This window comes from Bubalus kerabau, chromosome 9 (assembly GCF_029407905.1).
Source record: "Bubalus kerabau isolate K-KA32 ecotype Philippines breed swamp buffalo chromosome 9, PCC_UOA_SB_1v2, whole genome shotgun sequence".
NCBI lineage: Eukaryota > Metazoa > Chordata > Mammalia > Artiodactyla > Bovidae > Bubalus > Bubalus kerabau.
In genome coordinates this window covers 68,128,047-68,152,689 of record NC_073632.1, presented here as the reverse complement: position 1 = coordinate 68,152,689, position 24,643 = coordinate 68,128,047, and the positions used below count along the sequence as shown (strand labels likewise).

The following is a 24,643-nucleotide window of genomic DNA, read 5'->3' as shown; positions in this document are numbered from 1 at the left end:
CTTACTGCGTCTTTTTAAACCTCAATGGAAACAAAGCCAGGTCTTTTAATGGAACACCCCAAACACTCAAAACACATACCCACTTTAAAACTTGGTAGTTTTGATTTTGTTCGTGGACTGAAAGGGAACTTTCACACATGCTCAGTCCCAGTGCAAGTATTAACTGAGCTTTGTGTTAAGAGGAAATGAATCATTCAGAAGTATTGGCAATGCTGCCTTGATGAAGCAAGTGTTTAAGTTTCTGGGCTGAGATTTGGCCAAGACGCCAAGAGGTTAACCATCTAATCACAATGCATTATTTAACATGGGAACTAAACGGACTGTGTATGATGGAGTGGATGTAGCCACTTATCTATCGCAATTGCCCTCCACCACTTTAGACAACGCACAGCTACCATAATGCTGCTACTGTCACGAAAGGCTCTTGAGAAGAAGTGGAAGTGTGCTGTCATTACTCCAGCAGACTGCATGTACACTCTCTTCAAGGAAATACAGTATATCACATTAGCAGAAAAAAAAAGATACATTCAACAGTGAAGACTACTTGTACAAAGGGGTTCTTTGCTTTAAAAAGTGTCCACTGACAAATTAAAAAAATCTCATTAATTTACCTAACAGTTGTGCTAGTGGTAAAGAACCCACCAGCCAATGCAGGAGACATAAGAGATGTAGGTTTGATCCCTGGGGTCAGGAAGATCCCCTAAAGTAGGAAATGGCAACTCACTCCAGTATTCCTGCCTGGAAAATCCCATGGACAGCGGAGCCTGGCAGGCTACAGTCCATGGGGTCACAAGAGTCAGACATGACTGAAGTGACTTAGCATGCAACAGTTTTCCAGTCATGTGTACACTAGTATGAATTTCAATAGGGAGTCTTACTTTCTTTTTGGCTTTATTCTTATTTATTTCATTAAAAAAAAATTTAAACAATTTTTTGGCGGTATTGCCTGGCATTCGGGATCTTAGTTCCTTGACCAGGGATTGAACCCACGTTCCCTGCAGTGGAAGCATGGAGCCTTAACTATAAGACTGCCAGAGAAGGCAGAAGGCCTTCTTATTTATTTTTTAAGGAGTTTTAACACACCATAAAATTGCATAGCCTAGAGCATGCAATCTTGACATATTCTGGCAGATACTCACAACTGTGAAACAATACTAAGTCACTTCAGTTGTGTCCAACTCTTTGCGACCCTATGGACTGTAGACCGCCAGGCTCCTCTGTCCATGGGATTCTCCAGGCAAGAATACTGGAGTGGGTTGCCATTTCCTTCTCCAGGGGATCTTCCCCACCCAGGGGTGGAACCTGTGTCTCTTATGTCTCCTGCACTGGCAGGTGGGTTCCTTACCACTAGTGCCACCTGGGAAGTCCAAAAATGTATTCTCCAAAAACAGTAGTCCCTTGGTATCCGCTGGAATTGACTCCAGGACTGCCCACAAATACCAAAATCCATGGATTTTGAAACCATAATCACAATCAATACACTGAACATATTCTTCACCACCAAGTCTCTTTACATCCCTTAATAATCTCTCCCTTGCACTCCTCCATTCACCTACTGATGGATATTTGGGTATTTCCAGCTTTGGGTTGTTATAAATAAAGCTCCTTTGGATTAGTGTATAAATCTCTGTATGAATGTAAGCTTTCATTTCTCTCATGTAAACACCTAGAGATAGAATTGATGGATCATTTGGTATGTGTAAGTCTAACTTATAAAGAAACAGCCCCTGTTTTATAAAGCCGCTATGCCATTTTACATTTTCAATGGCAATGGATGAGCGTTCACTTCTTTCCCATCCTTGCCACCATGTGGTATGGTCAGCCTTTCTAAGTTTGGTAGTTATAATAGGTGCATTGTGGCATCTCTCAGTGATTTCAGTTTGCTTTTCTCCAGTGACTGAAGACATTGAGAATCTTTCATGTGCTTATTTGTCATCTATCCATTTTCTCAGTAGAGCATTTAATCTCAGAGTCGTGGGTTCATGTCCCACGTTGAGTGATGTGTTGGGGCTTCCCTGGTGGCTCAGATGGTACTGCTTGCAGTGCAGGAGACCCGAGTTTGATCCCTGAGTCAGTAAGATCCTCTTGAGAAGGAAATGGCAGCCACTCCAGTTCTCGTGCCTGGAGAATCCCATGGACAGAGGAGCCTGGTAGGCTTATAGTCCATGAGGTCGCAGAGTCGGGTACGACCAAGCGACTAACACTTCCACTTTCATACCTTTTCTCTGGAGAGATGCTTTGCCCATTTTATACTGGGTTGTTTCCTTATTACTGAGTTTTGAACATTCTTTATAAAAGTTCTTAATAAAAGTCTATCAAGTATGTGATTTGCAAATGTTTTCTCCAAGTCTGTAGCTTGTCGTTTTATTCTCTTATCAATGTCTTTCAAAAAGCAGAAAGTCTTCATTTGATGAAGTCCAGTGGGCAATTTTTTCTTTAATGGAGCATGCTTTTGGTGTCATATCTAAAAACCCCTTTGCACAAACCAAGGTCACATCTTTTGTCAGATTTACAACTAGATATTAATATTTTTAATACAATTAGCAATGGTTTTGTTTTTAACTTACATTTCTGATTTTTCATTGTGAGTATATAGATACATAAATTATTTTTGCATATTCATGTTGTATCCTGCAGCTTTGTATAACTTGCTTATCAGTTCCCATAGACATTTCAGGGCCTGGAGTTTTAATTATAAATTCAATTTAAAAACTATTGTCAAATTTATTGGCATAAAGTTACACATGCTGCTGCTGCTGCTGTAAGTTGCTTCAGTCATGTTTGACTCTGTGTGACCCCATAGATGGCAGCCCACCAGGCTCCCCCGTCCCTGGGATTCTCCAGGCCAGAACACTGGAGTGGGTTGACATTTCCTTCTCCAATGCATGAAAGTGAAAAGTGAATGTGAAGTCGCTCAGTCATGTCCAACTCTTAGCGACCCTATGGACTGCAGCCTACTGGGCTCCTCCGTCCATGGGCTTTTCCAGGCAAGAGTACTGGAGTGGGGTGCCATTGCCTTCTCCGAAAGTTACACATAATATTTCCTTATTTTCCTTTAATATCAGTAAAATCTGTACCAATGGCACCTCTCACCCTCTAGATACTAGAAATTTGTGTCATTTTTTTTTTCCTGATCACTTTGGTTCAAGGTTTATCAATTTTATTGATATTCTCAAAGAACAAGCTTTTGCTTAAGTTGATTACTTTCTGTTTTCTATTATACTGAATTCTGCTCTCATTATCATATCCTTTCTTGTGCTTACTTTGGGTTTAATTTGCTCTTCTTTACCAGTCTCCTAAGGTGGAAGTTGAATTCATTGATCTGAGATCTTTCATCTTTTCTAATGAAAGCTATACATTTCAGTCTAGATACTTTAGCAGCACCTCACAAATTTTGAAATGTTGAGCTTTTATTTTCCTTCAGTTCAAAATACTTTCTAATTTTCATTTTGATTTCTTCCTTGATGCATATATTATTTGGAAATACATCAACAGTGAGTTCCCTACATACAAATGAGTTCCGTTTCAAGAGCATGTTCATAAGTCCAATTTGTTCTTAAGTTCAACAAAGTTAGCCAAGGTACACAACTAACACAGTCGGTTATAGGGTACTGCACTGCAATAGATTTATAGTACTTTTCACACAAATAACACATAAAACACAAACAGACAAAAAAGCCTGCTGGGAGAGAAGGAACCAGAAACCCAGCCTCTGCTCACACAGGTTTCAAGTGAGGAAGATCTGATAGGCTAGACCATGGTATCCTGGATGAAATGGAGGGAACAAGACCCCTGAAGAGAAGTTATTGTTAGGAAATGGAGAATTCAAACCTAGAGGGACATTTTAGCATAATATGTGGAGCTGATGCCACCAGTTCCTCTAGTCCTATGTATCTTAGCCCAGAGGTTTGTTCTAGGAACCATGGCTGAGCAAGGGGATATACAGTAAACAAATATGTCACCTGGGAACCCAATGTGGAGTTCCACTGAGGTCTGAGTGGGGCTGACTGCTATATGGCAGGATTGGACAAGGGTTCACCTACCAGGCAGGAACAGTCATCAATAGTGATGAAGTCAAGGCAGCACGTGGATTCTCAGATTCTAGTTCATGTGTAAGATGGTCTCTTTCTGCAGATGACATACTATACATAGAAAACCCTAAAGATGCCACCAGAAAACTACCAGAACTCATCAATTAATACAGTAAAGTTACAGGATACAAAATTAATATACAGAAACCTGTTGCATTTCTGTACACTAACAATGAAAAATCAGAACAAGAAATTAAGGAAACAATCTCATTTACTATTGCATCAAAAATAAAAAAATAGGAATAAACCTACCCAAGGAGGTAAAAGACGTGTAATGGGAAAACTGTAAGATACTGATGGAGGATTTCTCTGGTGGTCCAGGGGCTAACTCCACACTCCCAATGCAGGGGGCCTGGCTTAGATCCCTGATCAGGGAGCTACATCTCACATGTTGCAGCTAAGAGTTCGCATGCCTCAACTAGCGATTCAGTACAGCCAAATAGATAAATAAACTAAGTATTTTTTAAAAGATACTGACAGAAGAAACAGAAGATGACAGAAACAGCTGGAAAGATATACTGTGTTCTAGGACTGGAATAATTAGTACTGTTAAAATGACCATACTACCCAAGGCAATCTACAGATTCAATGCAATTCCTATAAAATACCAAGGGAATTTTTCACAGATCTAAAGTATAATTTAAAAAATTTTATGGAAACAGTAAAGACTATGAATTACCGCAACAATCTTGAGAAAGGACACAACTGGAGGCATCACGCTCCCTAGCTTCAGACTATAGTAAAAGCTAAAGTAATCAAAACAGTATGATCTTGGCACAAAAACAGACACATAGATCAATGGAACAGTATAAAGAACTCAGAAATAAACTCACACATTTATGGCCAATTAATCTATGATAAAGGAGGCAAGAATATACAATGGAGAAAAGACAGTCTCTTCATTCAGTAACTGGTGCTGGGGAAACTAGAAAGAATGATTAAAATGTCACTCTTTATAAAATTAATGTCACATCATATATAAAAATAAACTCAAAATGGATTAAGGACACAAATTTAAGAACATAAAAATCCTAGAAGAATACACAAGCAGAACACTCTTTGATATAAATTATAGCAATAGTTTTTGGATCTGTCTCATAAAGCAAAGGAAATAAAAACAAAAATAAACAAATGGGATCTAATTAGACTTAAATGTTTTTGCACAGCAAAGGAAACCATAAAAAAAAACCAAAAAGACAACCTACAGAATAGGAGAAAATATATGCAAATGATGTGACTGACAAGGGGTTAATATCCAAAATATATAAAAATCTCACACAACTCAATATCAAACAACAACAAGCAAACAACCCAATCAAAAAATCAGCAGATCTAAATACACATTTCTCCAAAGAAGACATACTAATGGCCAAAAATCACAGGAAAAGATGTTCAACGTCACTAATTATTAGAGAAATGCAAATCAAAACAACAATGAAGTATCACCTCACAACAGTCAGAAAGTCCATCAACAAAAAATCTACAAATAATATGTGTACCTATGGTTGATTCGTGTTGATGTATCAGAAACCAACACAACATTGGAAAGCAATTATTCTCCAATTAAAAATAAATTTAAAAACAAACACATGCACACACACACAAGAGTCTACAAATAATAAATGCTGGACAGGGTGTGGAGAAAAGGCAACCCTTCTACACTATTGGTGAGAATGTAAATCGGTGCAGCTACTATGGAAAACAGTATGGAAGTTCCCTGAAAAACTAAAAAGAGAACTACCATATGATCCAGCAATCCTACTCCTGGGCATATACCTGGAGAAAACGCTCATTTGAAAAGATACATGCACTCCAATGTTCATAGCGGCACTACTTACAATAGCCAAGACATGGAAGCAACCTAAGAGTCAATCAACAGATGAATAGAGAAGATAAAGAAAGGATATGTATGTGTGTGAAGTGAAGTGAAGTGAAGTGAAGTGAAAGTCACTCAGTCATTTCTGACTCTTTGTGACCCCATGGACCATAGAGTCCATGGAATTCTCCAGGCCAGAATATATATATATATACACACACACACACACACACACACACACACATATATATATGTAGGTATATACACATGCAGACACACAATGGAATAGTATTCAGACATAACAAGAATGAAAATTTTCCATTTGCAGTAACAGAGATGGGCTTGGAGGATATTGTGCTAAGTGAAATAAGTCAGACAGAGAAAGACAAATACTGTATTGATATCACTTGTATGTGGAATCTAAAAAAAAAAATACAACATACTAGTGACTATAACAAAAAGGAAAAAATATCTATCATTCCCATGAAGCTGTTGCTAGACTCTAATATGTCTGAGGATTTTCTTGACTTTATTACATTATTCCTGGATAATCCTTCCAATGCCATGCCAAGCCCACCCTGTGCCTCTTGGTTTTTACATCCCTACCAGAGCTTATCATACCCCTCCCTGTTGGCCCCTCTTCAAGCATAATGGAACACGCTGTTTCTCTTCTTCTTTTAGAAATCAGTCAGCCTTTCCCATGCTCCAGTTATCATTGGTGCTCTTCTAGGAATTCTGTCTAACTTGTCTGTTTTGGACTGACCAATGCCAACCAGAAATCTGGTTCTCCTATCAATGCATTATGTTCTATTTTCTTTTTTTACCTGCCGTACTAATGTAAAAACACATTTTTCCCCCTAATGCAGCAAATCCTGAAATCTGTAGCAGGACCCATGGGATCTAAGAATGAAGTACTTTGTAGTGAGTAACAGCCCAGAATAGCATATAGGAATCTGACAGCCAGTCTTTACGCTAAGCATTAGACAATGTGTTAAAGTGTGCAGACATTAGCTGAAATCAGATTGTAAGGAAGCTTTCCAAAGGTTCTGATTTGGGTTTTGGCTGGATCTCATTCTTCTTTTTGTAGGCCAAAAAACCCCCCAGCTGCACAAGTACACACACATATACCCCAATCATCCTATCATATGGTTTGGCAGTAAGAGATAATTAGTATAATTTTATCAGAGTATGCTCATCCTCTCAAAAAGCTACACAGACCACAACTCTTATCATTCAAAGATGAAGTGTTAATGAATACAGACTCACTTGTTAACTCCCTCGTTCACTCTTCACTCACTATTGGGTCATATTCAGAAATTAAAACGTCTAACACTTAGTTCTGAAGGTAAAAGTCTACATCGAAAAGCCAAGAAAAGAAAAAGAATTACAATGGGAAACCTGAAAAGTTGCAATTCACAAAGTGGACAATTAAGTTTTTCAGATAATGTGTCATGTTTACAATGTTTCATAAGAGAAGACATGAATACGCCTTGCAGGTAATGAAAAAGACCAAATTACAAACCATTTCACTTGAAATTCCAACCACACTTCTCCTAGAAACAGTGCGTTAAGTAAACACTTCTGTGAATCAAACACTAAATTATTTAGTATTTGCTGAGTAAATTTCTGCTCTTATGAAGCATTCTTTAAAAGTCACTTACTACAGAACTGTAAGGGTTAGTTTATATAAAAGAAAGTTATCAAGTCTATAGAAGTTTTAGAGTGCACTGTGCCATTAAAATTATGAAGTTATTACTTTGGGATTGGAAACACTTTTCAATCGCATCAGGACTCAAACTTCTTACTTAAAGTGGAAAGCAATCCAATTTTGGCATTTTCTAATGGAAAACTGCAGTGCCTGTCACTTAATGTCTCTAATGCCTTTAGATAGCTAAATTGAGGGCCTGACATGGAACACTAAAACGTTCCATGTTCTTTATTTACTCAAACACTCCATCTGCGTGTGTACTAGTTAGTGGCTAGGGAACTGAAATTTAAGGCCGTTATTAGGAGGAAGCACTTAGAATTATATCATCAAATCCTTAATAGCTCTGAATGGTTCTCCTACTTCAACATAAACTTCCATTTTCCTTGACCTTTCAGGAGGAAGTTCAATTTACTGAAACAGTTTGTGACAATGGTTTTTACTGTGCAGTTGAAAAAAATTAGGAACCATCATAACAGGCCCCAATTTCAAGGGTAATTTTAGCTGTTGATGTTGTTGGTTTACTTCTTATGCTAACAGAGCCAAATAAAAAAGAATCGAAACTTTCAAACTATCGGGTAACATAATATTAGTGACAATGACTAGCATTTCCATTTTCAAAAGTAAACTGGAGGCCTTCCTTGGCAGTCCAGTGGTTAAGACTGCACTTTCACCGCAGGGAGTGCGGGTACCATCGCTGGCCCGGGAACTAATATCTCGCATGCTGAGTGGTGTGGCCAAACACAAACAAAAACAAAAGTACATTCATGCTATGGCTTCATTAAAAAAAAAAAAAAGTAAACTATTTGTAGAGGCACAGTATGATACAGAGGCTGAGCTAGAAGAAATACTAGAATGTTGGCAGCAGGTAGTATGTAATAATTTAAAGGCAATAAAGAACTAAAGATTTACTATATATCCACAATACTGGAAAGAATTAGAAAATTAGATAAATCAAGTGTTTGTGAAGATATAAAGCCACAGGGACTCACACACTGACCACTGGTTCAGATTCTTTGGGAAACACTTTGGCATTATCTAATGAAGACTGTCATTCAGTAATTCCGTTCTGAGACTACACAGAGTGATGCTTCTGCATGTCTGTAGCAGAACTCTGGACAAGAGTGGTCAGGGCAGTGCTGTTCAGCTTCTAACTGGAAACAACGCAATGTCAGCTGGTAGCAGAATGAAAAAAACACACTGAGGTATACGCATATATTGTTTTAATGGAAGAATATAGAGTAAATTAGAGTCATATGCAAAATGGAAAAATTTCACAAACCTAACATTGAGTACTGAGCTAGAAAAGCAAGGCACAAAATAACAACATGGTTGGATTCCATGGACATCAAGTTCAAAAACAGATAAAACTTCAGTATCTACAGATACACACATAGAGGGTGAAATTAAAAACAGGACTCAGGACTTGCCTGGTGGGCCAGTGGTTAAGACTCCACACTCTCAATTCAGGGAGCACTGGTTCAATCCCTGGTCTGGGAACTAAGATCCCACATGCAATGTAACAGGGCCAAAAAATAAAAACAGAAAAAAGAAAAAGACACAGAAGGGAAAGACTTATTGGAAAGTGGTACTGGGAAGGTCTCAGGGGTGCTGTCACAAAGTTTTATTTCTTGACATCAGTGATAGGCAGATATTTGTTTGCTTGTTATTGAATTACACATTTGCTTATGCACTTTTCTTTTTCTACATTGTATTTTATCAGTAAAAAATCCTATGATTATGTCCTCAGACACTCAGTTGTATCCAACTCTTTGAAACTCCATGGAATGGAGCCTATCAGGCTCCTCTGTCCATGGAATTTTGGAATGGGTTGCCATTTTCTACTCCAGGGGATCTTCCTGACCCAGGGATCTAACCAGCATCTCTTGCATTGCAGGCAGACTCTTCACCACTGAGCCCTCTTGCTCTAAATGGAAGATTTTAGGAACGAGTTTACAGCTCAAGTTCCCTGCCTCAGGTTCAGTGACTTAACTACAAAGGTCCTGGGGTGGACTTGGGTTTTAAAGAAAAATACATACCCACATCTTCAGTTCAGTTCAGTCACTCAGTCATGTCCGACTCCTTGCGATCCCACAAATCACAGGTACGCCAGGCCTCCCTGTCCATCACCAACTCCCGGAGTTCACTCAAACTCATGTCCATTGAGTCAGTGATGCCATCCAGCCATCTCATCCTCTGTCGTCCCCTTCTCCTCCTGCCCTCAAATCCCTCCCACATCTTACAACCTACAATTTAAGGTCTGAAGGGACCTTAAAGGCAATCAAATCTAGCTGGACATTTTAAATAAGAATCTTCAAAAATGGGCAGAATACAGGGACAAGGCCCTTCAGGAGGTGGTGAGACATCTGAGAACAGGCTTATTTCCAAACAAGCCTCTTTTCAGAGATCTCATGTTTCATTTTCTCTCTATGAAAACCCAATCACTTCAATGCACTTCCACTCCCTTATCTATAAAATGAGGAAATGGACTAGGTGACCTCCAAGGTATTTCTAGTTTTAATTTCAATGGTTCTGTGAAAGTATAGAAAGTTTAAGAAAAACTTGAAATGTGAGTTTTTCTAAGTACAGTCTTGAAAAATCTTTTTTTTTTTTTGGAAGTTAGAGATGCTCAAAATAACATAGCTGATTGAAATGGAGAAATACCACCACAAAACTTTTGGGAAAGATGAACAAGAAAGGAAGACTTTCCCCAAAACAATCCGAACTTTTTCTCCTTAAAAACAAGTCAACCAACCCAAAGGCAGGATGAATCAAGGGCCAATTTGTTCATATCAATGGGATGCAGTGCCCACTGGGACTGAACAATGATTCAACACCTTGCTCTCTTCTCATCCCGCTCCCCTCAAAGAGGGTTGTGGTGTGCAGGATGGGTTCTCAGAAACTGTAGTTTTCAAATCAAGTGGGGTGTCCATCAGCTCCTCCTATCGGAATCCCCACCTAGTGATGTCAGGTGACACAACAGTGATGTCAGGCTGTTCGGGAGCCAGGAAGAGGTTATGATTTGGATTTAGCAATCACATAGGACATATACTGTCATTTCAAAAAGCAGATGAAGGAATTACATGGTTTGAAATCAATGGGGGAAAGGGATTCCATGCCAGACTGTTCAAGATACACAGTTCTGTCATACAGAGTCAAGTAAGTCAGAAGGAGAAAAACAAATATCGTACAATAACATATATATATATATATATATATGGAATCTAGAAAAGTGGTACTGATGAGCCTATTTTCAGAGCAGGAATGGAGACACAGACATAGAGAATGGACACATGGACCCAAAGGGGTAAGGCAAGTAGAGAGTGGGACAAATTGAGAAAGTAGCCCTGACATATTCTCCAGGCAAGAATACTGGAGTGGGTTGCCATTCCCTTCTCCAGGGGATCTTTCCGACCCAGGGATCAAACCACGTCTCCTGCATTGCAGGCAGATTATTTACCTTCTGAGCCACCAGGGAAACCCACTATATACACTATCATGTGTAAAATAGATATCTAGTGGAAGCCGTTGTATAGCACTGGGAGCTGAGTTTGGTGCTCTGTGATAACCTAGAGGGGTGGGATGTGGGGGCTTGCAGAGAGGCTTAAAGAGGGAATGGATATATGTATATATATGGCTGATTCACACTGTTGTACAATAGAAACTAATACAATACTGTAAAGCAATTATATTCCAAATTAAAACATGATAAACAATTATCATCAGTGGGGTTTGGGTGATGGTGGGGTGGGGGTAAGGGAGAAGTGTGGGCAGGGAGGAAGTGTGGAATTAGGAATGGAGAGATTGGAAATATGCGACTCTGCCATCATCTCCTTTGCTCGTCTTTTCTATATTTTGATGCCTGCTTTTGGTTCTTTTGTGGCCAGCTCCCAGCTAAGGGTATAGCCGAAGCCCCCATTTATTCCGCTGGGGTAGATCCATTCCTACCCTTGGCCATCTTGTCACTTCCAGTTTGTCTCCGATCCTACTTCTTTGTATCTGTGTTCTCCATTTATATTCATTTCTCATACATCAATCTCTGCTTCCTATTAGCATTTGCTTCTTGCACATTAGGAGTTAGAGGACAGAAAGAAGTCATTTCCCTTCTCCATTTTTCTCTATCAGGGCATCTGTGTGAATTGTTCTTTCCTGGTGTTCCCTTCCAGCCAGAGAAATATGACCCTAGAGCCTCACGCTGCTAATGTGAGAAGAAATTATGAACAGTGATTAGGAGGCTAAATGAGGGTGGTAGAACCTATTTACTTCATTAAGGTTCCTTCAGGGAAAAAGCAAGAATGGGAAACTGAGAGATAAGGGTTAATACTCAAAGAATAAAAGATCCATTTGACTCAGAGCAATCTTCAGTCTGCCTGGATTCTATCAGACGCCCTTCTCCATGGGGAAATCATTACAGAGAAATGACATGCAAAGTGCACCATAAAGCATCTGAGTCAAACCAGAGAGAGGATGACTCAACGGATCATTTTACGTTTTAATAGAAGGTGCTGCAGATTTGTACCCAGTGCACAGTTCGACACGGGGCGCGCATCCCCCCCCCCACTCTAAAACTTCTCCATCGGGTAGGAGGGGAGTTCCCAGAACTTGACAGAAATTATTCTGTCTTAGAGAAGCACCAAGTCAAAACTCACAACAGAGAATCAAAGACTAAGAAAAGACAACTGATAGTCAAATGCAGAAACAAAGGGAGCCTGCAAGTCTGTCTAATTCCAACTTTAGCATTACTGTCAGATCTCAGACTGTCAAAAAACTGAACTCAGTAATTACTGGACTTCAAATCTGATTAAGGGGGTGGCAGAAAGAAAAGGGAGAGAGAGGGAGGGAAGGAAAGAAGGGAGGAGGAAGGAGAGAGAGAGGGGGCAGAAAAGGAAAAAAGAATATTTAAGTGTCATCATTTAAAAATTTTGCTCCTTGAATTCATTTCAATAGATAACTGTGTCATTCATTTCAGAAATTTACTCACCAGGTCGTGACAACGCTGGGCTTGGTTATCGATGTGAAGAAACCATGTTAATAAAGCCATTGTTTCCTGGGCTAGTTTTCTGGGCTAGTTACTGCTTGTAGGTGCTAAAACATGTAAGTTGCCAAAGGTAAATCATCTGATCAGGAAGGATAGTGTTAGCTAGAGAAGGAATCATCAAACCTAACTCTTTCTTGGGGGGCGGGGGGGGGGGCGCGGGCAGGCTCACCTCCAGATGCACTTTTGACAGAAAGGTCTGCCTGTACATAAAGAACATCTACAGTTATCTGGCTGTTCATTCCTGTGATCTCTAGCAATGGCTGTTCCGCTTCCTGAGAGGGTATGCTGTTTACAGGTGGGAAAGAAAACAGAACTGAGTTTCTGTGGCTTGGCAGAAAGAGAGCTTTCACAGAAAAGGTTCTGAATAAGAGGAAACTTGCTTCTTTCATGCACTGGGGTCTTTTGGACAATGTGATTCTGTTCTGAAATATTGTCGACTTTGCAGAGATGCAGGCTGGCATGGATGAATTTCAGGTTGCAAGATGATTCAGCTGGTAACTAAAAACAAAACTCGGCACCCATGGCAGCAGCACCCAATCAAGGCATCAAGGCAGAGGAGTCATCTGGTTTGAGGGTCCTTTTGGGAGACGCTTTGGAAATGGTCCGTGGATTTTCCACTAAAGCCTGGGCACCCTCACTCCTGTTTTTCCATTTCAAAATGATTAAAACCATGAAGCTAAGCCCATTGCTTGGCAGTCTGTTAAATCCCACATCAGGTAATAAAAGCACTTGGACCATCTGTCACCAAGGAGGAGATCAAACGGAGCTGGAATATGAACACACAGGTGAAGTGCTCCCCTGGGAGGATACAGGAATGGCAGGAGGTCAGTGAAGAGAGACAAGGGAAAAGGATGCGCTCGGAGCCTTCTAAGTCCCTGTCCTGTCCTTGGCAGCTTCTCAGCATGATGAGAAAGATATGCCTCAGATACAGCAGAGTCTGTTAGGAAGAGATTTTGTTCTGACTCACTCATTGTAAAAAGTCAGATTTGCACTGCCACGGCGGAGAAAATACCCTCTCTCCAAATGGAAAGGAAGAGGTATGACCAGACGGTACCAGAGAAGCATCCAGAAGTGTTCAGAAGTACCAGGCAGGAAGAGACTATTCAGTACTTTCTTTCCTTTCCTTTTTGTTTTGGGTTCTGGGTAAGTTCTCTCTCTCTCTCTCTCTTTAAAATAGAAGTATAGTTGATGTACGATATTATATAAATTATGGATGTACAATACAGTGATTCATGATTTTTAGAGGTTATACTTCATTCATAGTTATTATAAAATATTGGCAATATTCCCTGTGTTGTACAATATATCTTGGTAGCTTATTTTATACCTAGTAGCTTGGATCACTTACTTCGCTATTCCTATTGCCCCTTCCTTCCCCACTGGTAACCACTAGAGCCTGTTCTCTGTATCTGTGAGTCTGCTTCTTTTTTGTTATAGTCACTGCTGCTGCTGCTAAGTTGCTTCAGTCGTGTTCGACTCTGTGCGACCCCACAGACGGCAGCCCACCAGGATCCCCTGTCCCTGGGATTCTCCAGGCAAGAAAACTGGAGTGGGCTGCCATTTCCTTCTCCAATGCATGAAAGTGAAAAGTGAAAGTGAAGTTGCTCAGTCGTGTCCAATTCTTAGCGACCCCATGGACTGCAGCCCACCAGGCTGTTGTATTTTAGCAGACAGTATTTTTCTTTCTGTCTCAGTGCTTTCTTGATTCTACAGTGTACCTGATTCCTATTTCTCCTTCCAACTCTAGACAGAGGGCCCTCCATTTGAGTTTCTGCTCTCCCACCTCTTGGCTTTGGGACATTGGGTACATTAATTAATGTACCCAATTAGACTCTGTAATCCTTGGCTTTTCCATCTGCAAAATGACTATGTGAAGATTAAATGAGATGAAGCAATAAGATATTTGAGCTTCCGTGGTGGCTCAGACAGTAAAGAATCCACCTGCAATGCAGGAGACCCAGGTTTGATTCCTGGTTTGGGAAGATCCCCTCCAGAAGGAAATGGCAACCCACTCCAGTATTCTTGCCTGGACAATTCCATGGACAGAGAAGCCTGGCAGGCTATAGTCCACAGAGTCACAAAGAGTTGGACACGACTCAGCAACTGACTATAAGGAGCTATTCAACTAGTTCAATAAGATATTTAAAATGGTCTTTGTTTTACAGTAAACACTCCACAAATGGAAACTATAGTTATGAAAGGAAAATGAATTTCTTTGTACATTATAAAAAATTTGTAGTTCTGCACAGAATGAGAGTTTCTTATATTGAGGCAAACACAAACTGTATGAAGAGTGAGGTATGTCTTTGTTTGCTAGATTCTCCTGCTTAATTAAACCTGAGGAAAGCCCAATTTGCCTGATTTCCATCCATGGCCTGTGAGAAAATGATGCAATAGTGTGTGGGATCTGGTGTTTTCTGGCAACTTTGACCATGATGTCACTGCAGCCTTCTCTCTCTAACATCCATAATGACCGTGAATTGGGCAGCAGACTTGAGAGCTTTCTGAGAAGCAGAAAGTACTCTGTTAGCATCAGGAACAATCCTCACCACCATTTGACTAATTCTACACATGATTATGGTGGTACACATGATTATATTATTAATATCAAGAGTGTCTGCTCTGCTGGGCACTTAACCCTGATATATTTCTCCCTCATGCCAAGAGAAGGCATCTGGCAGGTGGGGGGGAGGCTTGTACTGATTCTCATTTAACAAAGTTTCCAAAAGATTCCATCCCATCAATGCTTGTTCGAAGGATGAGCTTTGAACAGTCCATCTTCTACGACAGGCTTTCCCAGTTTTCTCTCTTTGAAACCTTTTGCATGTTTCATACAACTCAGAACCCTCCTGAATCTTCAGAGACAGTGGGTGTAGCAGTGGCCAGCCAGGCTCTGGAGCCAGTCTGCTGGCATCTGCATACCGACCAGAAGCTTTCTGTGAGGATCCCTCATCTGTAATCCAGTTGTCACGAGGAGCAAGCAAGCTAAAGCACAAACACAAAGTGCTTGGAGCAACTCCTGGAGTATATAGTAAGCACGCACTAAGTGCTGTATCAGCAGGGTTAACAGAAGCAGGACAGTGCAATGGCTGAGGACAGCCAGCCTGCCTGCTTGGAATCCTGATTCTGCCACTCATTTCTGGCCCAACCTCCATCAGCACCTAACTTTTTTGTGCCTCATTCTTCTGATTTATACAAAAAGGGTATGATAAAGAACACCTACCCTGTAGGCTCATGAGGATGAAAACATTCCACGTGTGTGTCTGTTCATTAATTCACTCATTCAGAATGCAGTATGTGGCCAATAAAATTAGCTCTTCTCTCTCAACATGCCAACTGTTTGCATCCACTTTTCATCCCCAGACTGACGACAGCTTATCCTTTTTTTTTTTTAAATTTTTTTCTCTGGTATTAAGCTACATGGGCTGCTTATATATTTTGCAGATTAATTCTTTGTCAATTGGTTTGTTTGCTATTATTTTCTCCCATGCTGAGGGTTGTCTTTTCACCTTTCTTATGGTTTCCTTCATTGTGCGAAAGCTTTTAAGTTTAATTAGGTCCCGTTTGGTTATTTTTGTTTTTATTTCCATTACTCTAGGACATGGGTCATAGAGGATCTTGCTCTGATTTATGTGAGAGAGTGTTCTGCCTATATTTTCATCTAAGAGTTTTAAGTTTCTGGTCTTACATTTAGGTCTTTAATCCATTTTGAGTTTGTTTTCATGTATGGTGTTAGGAAAAATATACAAGACGCTCATGCAGCTCAATACCAGAAAAATAAACAACCCAGTCAAAAAGTGGGCAGAAGACCTAAATAGACATTTCTCCAAAGAAGACATACAGATGGCTAACAAACATATGAAAAGATGCTCAACATCACACATTGTGGTGGTTGAGTCACTAAGTCATGTTCAACTCTTGCAACCCCATGGACTGTAGCCTGTCAGGATCCTCTGTCCATGGGATTCTCCAAGCAAGAATACTGGACTGGGTTGCCATTTCCTTCTGCAAGGGATCTTCCTGACCCAGGAATCAAACCCAGGTCTCCTGCATTGCAGGCAGATTCTTTACCAACTGAGCTATAATGCAAATCAAAACTACAATAAGGTGTCATCTCACACTGGTTAGAATGGCCATCATCAAAAAGTCTACAAACAATAAGTGCTGGAGAGGGTATGGAGAAAAGAGAACCTTCTTACACTGTTGGTGTGGATACAAATTGATTCACCCACTATGAAAAACAGTATGGAGATTCCTTAAAAAAAAAAACAAACTAGGAATAAACTGCCATATGACCCAGAAATCCCACTACTGGGCATATACCCGGAGGAAACATTAATTGAAAAAGACACACTGTACCCTAATGTTCACTGCAGCACTATTTCCAATAGCTAGTACATGGAAGCAACCTAGACGTCCATTGACAGATGAGTGGATAGGGAAGGAAGTTATGTTACATATATACAATGGAAAATTGCTCAACTATACAGAGAAATGCATCTGAGTCAGTTCTAATCAGGTGGATGAACCCAGAGCCTATTACACAGAGTGAAGTAAATCAGAAAGAGAAAGAAAAACATTGTATATTAACACACATATAAGGAATCTAGAAAGATAGCACTGACAATCCTATCTGCAGGGCAGCACAGGACACACGGACATAAAGAACGGACTTTTGGACACAGTGGGGGAATGGGAGGGTGCGATGATTGGAGAGGACAGCATTGAAACATATATGTTACCATTTGTAAAACAGACAACCAGTGGAGGTTTGATGTAAGACTCAGGGAACCCAAAGCCAGCGCTCTGTGACAACCTAGAGGGCTGGGATGGGGAGGGAGGTGAGAAAGGAGTTCAAGAGGGAAAGGACATATGTATACCTATGGCCGACTCATGTTGATGTATGGCAAAAACCACCACAATATTGTTAAGTAATTATCTTCTAATTAAAATTTTAAAAATGTAACAAAAAAGGAAATGGAGAAAAATGAACAGTTTTTAAAATCGAAAAATAATTAATTTACAATGTTCAGATGTACAGCAAAGTGATTCAGACATACATATATGTATCACTCTGTTCAGTCACTCAATCATGTCTGACTTTTTGCAACCCCATGGACTGCAGCATGCCAAGCTTCCCTGTCCATCACCAACTCCCAAGCTTACTCAAACTCATGTCCATCAAGTTGTTGATGCCATCCAGCCATCTCATCCTCTGCCGTCCCCTTTTCCTCCTGCCTTCAATTCTTCCTAGCATCAGGGTCTTTTCCAATGAATTAGTTCTTTGCATCAGGTGGCCAAAGTGTTGGAGTTTCAGCTTCAGCATCAGTCCTTCTAATGAATAGTCAGGACTGATTTCCTTTAGGATGGACTGGTTTGATCTCCTTGCAGTCCAAAGGACTCTCAAGAGTCTTCTCCAACTTCTCCATAGTTCAAAAGCATCAATTCTTCAGCACTCAGCTTTTTTTATGGTCCAACTCTTACATCCACACATGACTACTGGGAAAACCACAGCTTTGGTTAGACAGACCTTTGTCGGCAAAGTATTGCCCCTGCTTTTTAATGTGCTGTCTAGGTTGGTCATAACTTTTCTTCCAAGGAGCAAGCGTCTTTTAATTTCATGGCTGCAGTCACCCTCTGCAATGATTTTGGAGCCCAAAAAATAAAGTCTCTCAGTTTCCATTGTTTCCCCATCTATTTGCCATGAAGTGATGGGACCAGATGCCATGATTTTAGTTTTCTGAAGTTGGTTTTAAGCCATCTTTTTCACTCTCCTCTTTCACTTTCATCAGGAGGCTTTTGAGTTCCTCTTCACTTTCTGCCATCAGGGTGGTGTCATCTGCATATCTGAGGTTATTGATATTTCTTCTGGCAATCTTGATTCCAGCTTGTGCTTCTTCCAGCCCAGTGTTTCTCATGATGTACTCTGTATATAAGTTAAATAAGCAGGGTGACAATATACAGCCTTGATGTACTCCTTTTCCTATTTGGAACCAGTCTGTTGTTTCATGTCCAGTTCTAACTGTTGCTTCCTGACCTGCATATAGGTTTCTCAAGAGTCAGGTCAGGTGGTCTGGTATTCCCATCTCTTTCAGAATTTTCCACAGTTTATTGTGATCCCCACAGTCAAAGGCTTTGGCATAGTCCATAGAGCAGAAATAGATGTTTTTTTCTGGAACTCGCTTGCTTTTTTGATGATTCAGCGGATGTTGACAATTTGATCTCTGGTTCCTCTGCCTTTTCTAAAACCAGCTTGAACATCTGGAAGTTCATGGTTCACATATTGCTGAAGCCTGGCTTGGAGAATTTTAAGCATTACTTTACTAGCGTGTGAGATGAGTGCAACTGTGCTGTAGTTTGAGCATTCTTTGGCATTGCCTTTCTTTGGGATTGGAATGAAAACTGACCTTTTGCAGTCCTGTGGCCACTGCTGAGTTTTCCAAATTTGCTGGCATATTGAGTGCAGCACTTCCACAGCATCATCTTTCAGGATTTGAAATAGCTCAACTGGAATTCCATCACCTCATATATGTAAACCTATTCTTTTTCTGATTCTTTTCCACTATAGATGATTCATTCGTGACATTGTATAGGAGGCAGTGATCAAGACCATCCCCAAGAAAAAGAAATGCAAAAAGGCCAAGCGGTTGTCTGAGGAGGCCTTACAAATAGCTGTGAAAAGAAGAAAAGTAAAATGAGAAGGCAAAGTGAAGGCTAAAGTGGAAGGCAAAGGAGAAGAGGAAAGATATACCTGATGCAGAGTTCCAAAGAAAGAATACCAAGGAGAGATAAGAAAGCCTTCCTCAGTGATCAATGCAAAGAAATAGAGGAAAACAATAGAATGGGAAAGACTAGGGATCTCTTCAAGAAAATTAGAGATACCAAGGGGACATTTCATGCAAAGATGGGCACAATAAAGGACAGAAATGGTATGGACTTAACAAAAGCAGAAGATATTAAGAAGAGGTGACAAGAATACACAGAAAAACTATCCAAAAAAGATCTTCATGACCCAGATAACCACGATGGTGTGATCACTCACCGAGAGTCAGTCATCTTGGAAAGCGAAGTCAAATGGGCCTTAGGAAGCATCACTATGAACAAAGCTAGTGGACGTGATGGAATTCCAGTTGAGCTATTTCAAATCCTGAAAGATGATGCTGTGAAAGTGCTGCATTCAACATGACAGCAAATTTGGAAAACTCAGCAGTGGCCACAGGACTGCAAAAGGTCAGTTTTCATTCCAATCCCAAAGAAAGGCAATGCCAAAGAATGCTCGAACTACTGCACAATTGCACTCATCTCACACGCTAGTAAAGTAATGCTTAAAATTATTCAAGCCAGGCTTCAGCAGTACGTGAACTGTGAACTTCCAGATGTTTAAGCTGGATTTAGAAAAGGCAGAGGAACCAGAGATCAAATTGCCAACATCTGTTGGATCATCGAAAAAGCGAGAGAGTTCTGGAAAAAAATCTACTTCTGCTTTATTGACTATGCCAAAGCTTTTGACTATGTGGATCACAACAAACTGTGGAAAATTCTTCAAGAGATGGGAATACCAGATCACCTGACCTGCTTCCTGAGAAATCTGTAGGCAGGTCAAGAAGCAACAGTGAGAACTGGACATGGAACAACAGACTGGTTCCAAATTGGGAAAGGAGTACATCAAGGCTGTATATTGTCACCCTGCTTATTTAACTTATATGCAGAGTACATCATGTGAAATGCTGGACTGGATGAAGCACAAGCTGGAATAAAGATTTCCGTGAGAAATACCAATAACCTCAGATATGCAGATGACACCACCCTGATGGCAGAAAGCGAGGAAGAACTAAAGAGCCTCTTGATGGAAGTGAACAAGGACAGTGAAAAAATGGCTTAAAACTCAACTTCAGAAAACTAAGATCTTGGCATCTGGTCCCATCACTTCATGGCAAATAGATGGGGAAACAATTGAAACTGAGAGACTTTATTTTTTGGGCTCCAAAATCACAGCAGATGGTGACTGCAGCCATGAAATTAAAAGACGCCTGCTCCTTGGAAGAAAAGTTATGACCAACCTAGACAGCACATTAAAAAGCAGGGGCATTTTGATATTTGGCAAAACTAATACAATTATGTAAAATTTAAAAATAAAATAAAATTAAAATAATAATAATAATAAAAACATAAAAAAAAAAAAACAGGGGCAATACTTTGCTGACAAAGGTCTGTCCAGTCAAAGTTGTGGTTTGTAGTCATGTATAGCTGTAAGAGTTGGACCATAAAGAAAGCTGAGCACTGAAGAATTGATGCTTTTGAACTGTAGAAAAGTTAGAGAAGACTCTTGAGAGTCCCTTGGACTGCAAGGAGATCCAATCAGTGCATCCTAAAGGAAATCAGCCCTGAATATTCATTGGAAGGACTGATGCTGAAGCTGAAACTCCAACACGTTGGCCACCTGATGCAAAGAACTGACTCATTTGAAAAGACCCTGATTCTGGGAAAGATTGAGGGCAGGAGGAGAAGGGGAAGACAGAGGATGAGATGGTTAGGTGGTATCACTGAGTCAATGGACATGAGTTTGAGTAAGCTCTGGGAGTTGGTGATGGATAGGGAAGCCTACCGTGCTGCAGTCCATGGGGTCGCAAAGAGTTGGACACTACTGAGGGACTGAACTGAACTGAAGTGAATACAGTACTTCCCTGGTGGCTCAGTGGTAAAGAATCCACCTGCCAATGCAGGAGACACAGGTTTGATCTCTCTGTTAGGAGGATTCCACATGCCACTGAGCAGGTAAGCCTGTGAGCCACAATTATTGAGCTTGTGTTCTACAGCCCAGGAGCCACAACTACTGAGCCCGCATGCTGCAACTATTGAAGCTCACGTGACTTAGAGACAGTGCCCCGCAACAAGAGAAGCCACCACGATGAGAAGCTGCAGCACTACAACCAGAGAACAGCCCCCATTCACTGCTACTAGAGAAAAGCCCACGCAGCAGCGAAGACCCAGAACAGCCACAAAAACAGAAAGATACTGAATACAGTTCCCTGTGCTATACAGTAGGTCCTTGTTGTTTCTCTTATATACAGTAGGGTGTATCTCCCTGGTCCTTTTTGCACATCAGCATCTCCTACTTCCAGTCCTGCCTACATAACTTAGACTCGCCTAGCTGCCATCCTATCTCTTGGAATTACAAGAGTTCGTTCACTGTGTGGATTTAGGGTAACTGGAGTGGAGTGGGAACCTGCATTTTAACCCCCAGGGCAGCTCATCCAAGGCAGCCCTACAAACCAGGAAGGGTCCCCTGCCAGTTCCTAGAATTGGAGGACGGGGACAGCTCATGCAAGTTCTTATCTCCTTATATATGAAAGGAGGATAAACCGGCCTCTCATGAGGCTGTTTGGAGATGTGAATGTGTTGGCTCACTCCCTGATGTCCTTCAAGTTTCTGCCCAGATGTCATGTTCTCAAGAAGGCCTCCCTGACCACCTCCTCAAAGCCCACCCCCAGCCTGCTGCCTGCCTCTCCGTCCTCCGGCCCCACTTGGTGCTGCTTTTGTTTTTAGAGAGGTTTCCTTCAAAGCTGCTTCTTCTCACATCTTCCTATGCTCTCTGGAGCTGTCTGTCTTCTCTGGGCCACCAGGCTGCCTTGCCTGTCTATTTATCCACAGAAAACTCTGTCTCTTCTGAATAATGTGAATATTAGCGGAAACTAATGCCATAACCACCAAGGTACACACCGAGAGAACGGGAAGGTAAAAAAACTATAGGGGACAAACGGAGAGAGTATCATGGAAACATAAACACACACCACCATATGTAAAACAGATCGCCAGTGGGAATTTGCTGTATGCCTCAGGGAACTTAAACTGGAGTTCTGTGACAACCTAGAGGGGTGCGAGGGAGGGGACATATGCAAACCAATGGCTGATTCATGTTGATGTATGGGATAAACCAACACAATACTGTAAATCAATTATCCTTCAATTAAAAATACATCTTTTAAAAAAGCTATAGGAAAAGCCTAGGTTGACACAGTAAAGGAAAAGCTAACATTTGCAGACTTTCTCAGTGGAAGGGACTTGTGTGTTTTATTTCCAAGCTTTCTGGACCCAACTATTCACTAACAGTGCAACACATTCTTTTTTCTTTTTAATTTGTCTTTAATCGGAGGACTATTGCTTTACAATTTGTGTTGACCTCTGTCATACAACAACATGAATCCATCACAAGCATACATATATCCCCTCCCTCCTGAACCTCTCTTCCCACTCTTCACTCTACCCCACCCCTCTAGGTGTTACAGAGTACGGCACTGAGCTTCTTGTGTGTGTGTGTGTTGTGTTGCTGGGTCTCTTCAACCATGTCTGACTCTATGCGACCCCAATGGGCTATATGTAGTCTGCCAGGCTCCTCTGTCCACGTGATTCCCCAGGCAAGAATACTGGAGTGGGTTGCCATGCCCTGCTGCAGGGGATCTTCCCGACCCAGGGATCAAACCCACATCTCTAATGTCTCCTTCTTTGGCAGGCGGGTTCATCCCTGAAACAGTCTTTGTCCACTGGATCTGTACAAGGTGGATCCCCACAGAGCATAATTTAGCTCTTCTAGGACATGACTGAAGCGACTTAGCAGCAGCAGCCGCCTGGTAAAAGCATGATGGCTCTTGATTTCTCTTCCTAAGTTCACAGCCTCTAATCTCAAACTGTCAAACAGACGACCAATGATGCCCTCCCTTTCAGCAGCATGCAGTCTGCCAAACCCTCAAGAGAAGATGGGCACACAGGACTCTCAACTGCATCCCCAGGACTATGTTTTAAGAGTATGACTGAGCTCAGCAGGCTCACCTCCTGGTACTGGCTGCTCTGGGATCATGCATAGCTCTGGAGGGCCTGGAATTGAGAGAAGACGGTAAGAGGAAGGTTTCTGATGCTCACTCCAGCATCAGACAAAGGCCACTGAGCAACTTGCTCCCAGATGCTACAGGAATGCGCCTTAGTGCCACTCACGGTGGTCTGATGACAAACTCCTCTTTAATAATTTATCATTTGGAGTTGTAAGACACTGGAGTCAAGGCAACCAATGTAAAAATAAACCACTCATAATCTTCTGGGAAAGTAGAGGTGTATTTGCCCATCAATTCCCAAGAACAGTCCCCGGTGGATAGTTTTCTGACCAGCTTAGAAAAGAACTGATTGAAAAATAGCACATGCATTGTAAAGTTTCCTATCACAGTGCCTTCAAAATTCTTTGGAAAGGAAACAGATGTTCACCTATTCTTTTTTAAACTTGTAGGTTTCTAAAGAAGACCCTTGAAAACCAGAAAAAAGTATTACTTCTTTAAAAAAAAAAGTCAAATAAAATGGCACAGCAGAAGTTCACATAAAATGCCTGACAATGTTTCTTTTCAACAGAACTCAGGCTGAGTGAAAGACATTCTTGGATTCTGAACCTTGGCTGGTTACCTAGGTTGCAAAGGATACCAAAAGAGACTCACACCAGGATTTCTTCGTTAGAATGCCAGTCAACACAAAGTTCATAATCCTTTCAGATTTTAAATTCTCTGTGTCTGTGCAGAGGAAAACCATTTAGCAGTTTGGACAATTGGAAAAGAAGATTACACCAGACTTTGTCTATAAAGATGTGGGTTATACTCTTTAAAGGCAGAGGGAAATGGCTTTTCAGACTGTAGCAGTGTTATTCTGCTTTTAAAACTGTGGTTATATAGAGACTGCTGGTTGCTTAATTAGAATGGAAACTGATACACAGAAAAGCATACCAACTGAATCTAGAGTATTAAGCCTGATAGTCACAATCAACATCTGATTACTTAAAATTGACCAGATTTGAAATCTATTAAGATTTCTTAATTATTAATATGTGCTCACAGTTATTACTTTATTTTAAAGAAACACTGAAAAGCTTAATGATTTAATATAACAATTTCAAAAGTTTTCTCATCAGATTGGACTGGACTATATGATCTTTACAGAATGATCATTACTTAGTTAAT

At 40.8% G+C, this 24,643-nt stretch overlaps 1 protein-coding gene across 6 annotated transcripts in view; it reads right to left on the bottom strand.

The window, feature by feature from the left end:
* The window catches only part of BACH2 (BTB domain and CNC homolog 2), a 389,117-nt gene that overhangs the window by 87,061 nt on the left and 277,413 nt on the right, over positions 1–24,643 (bottom strand). The gene's annotated exons all lie outside the window — the stretch shown is intronic.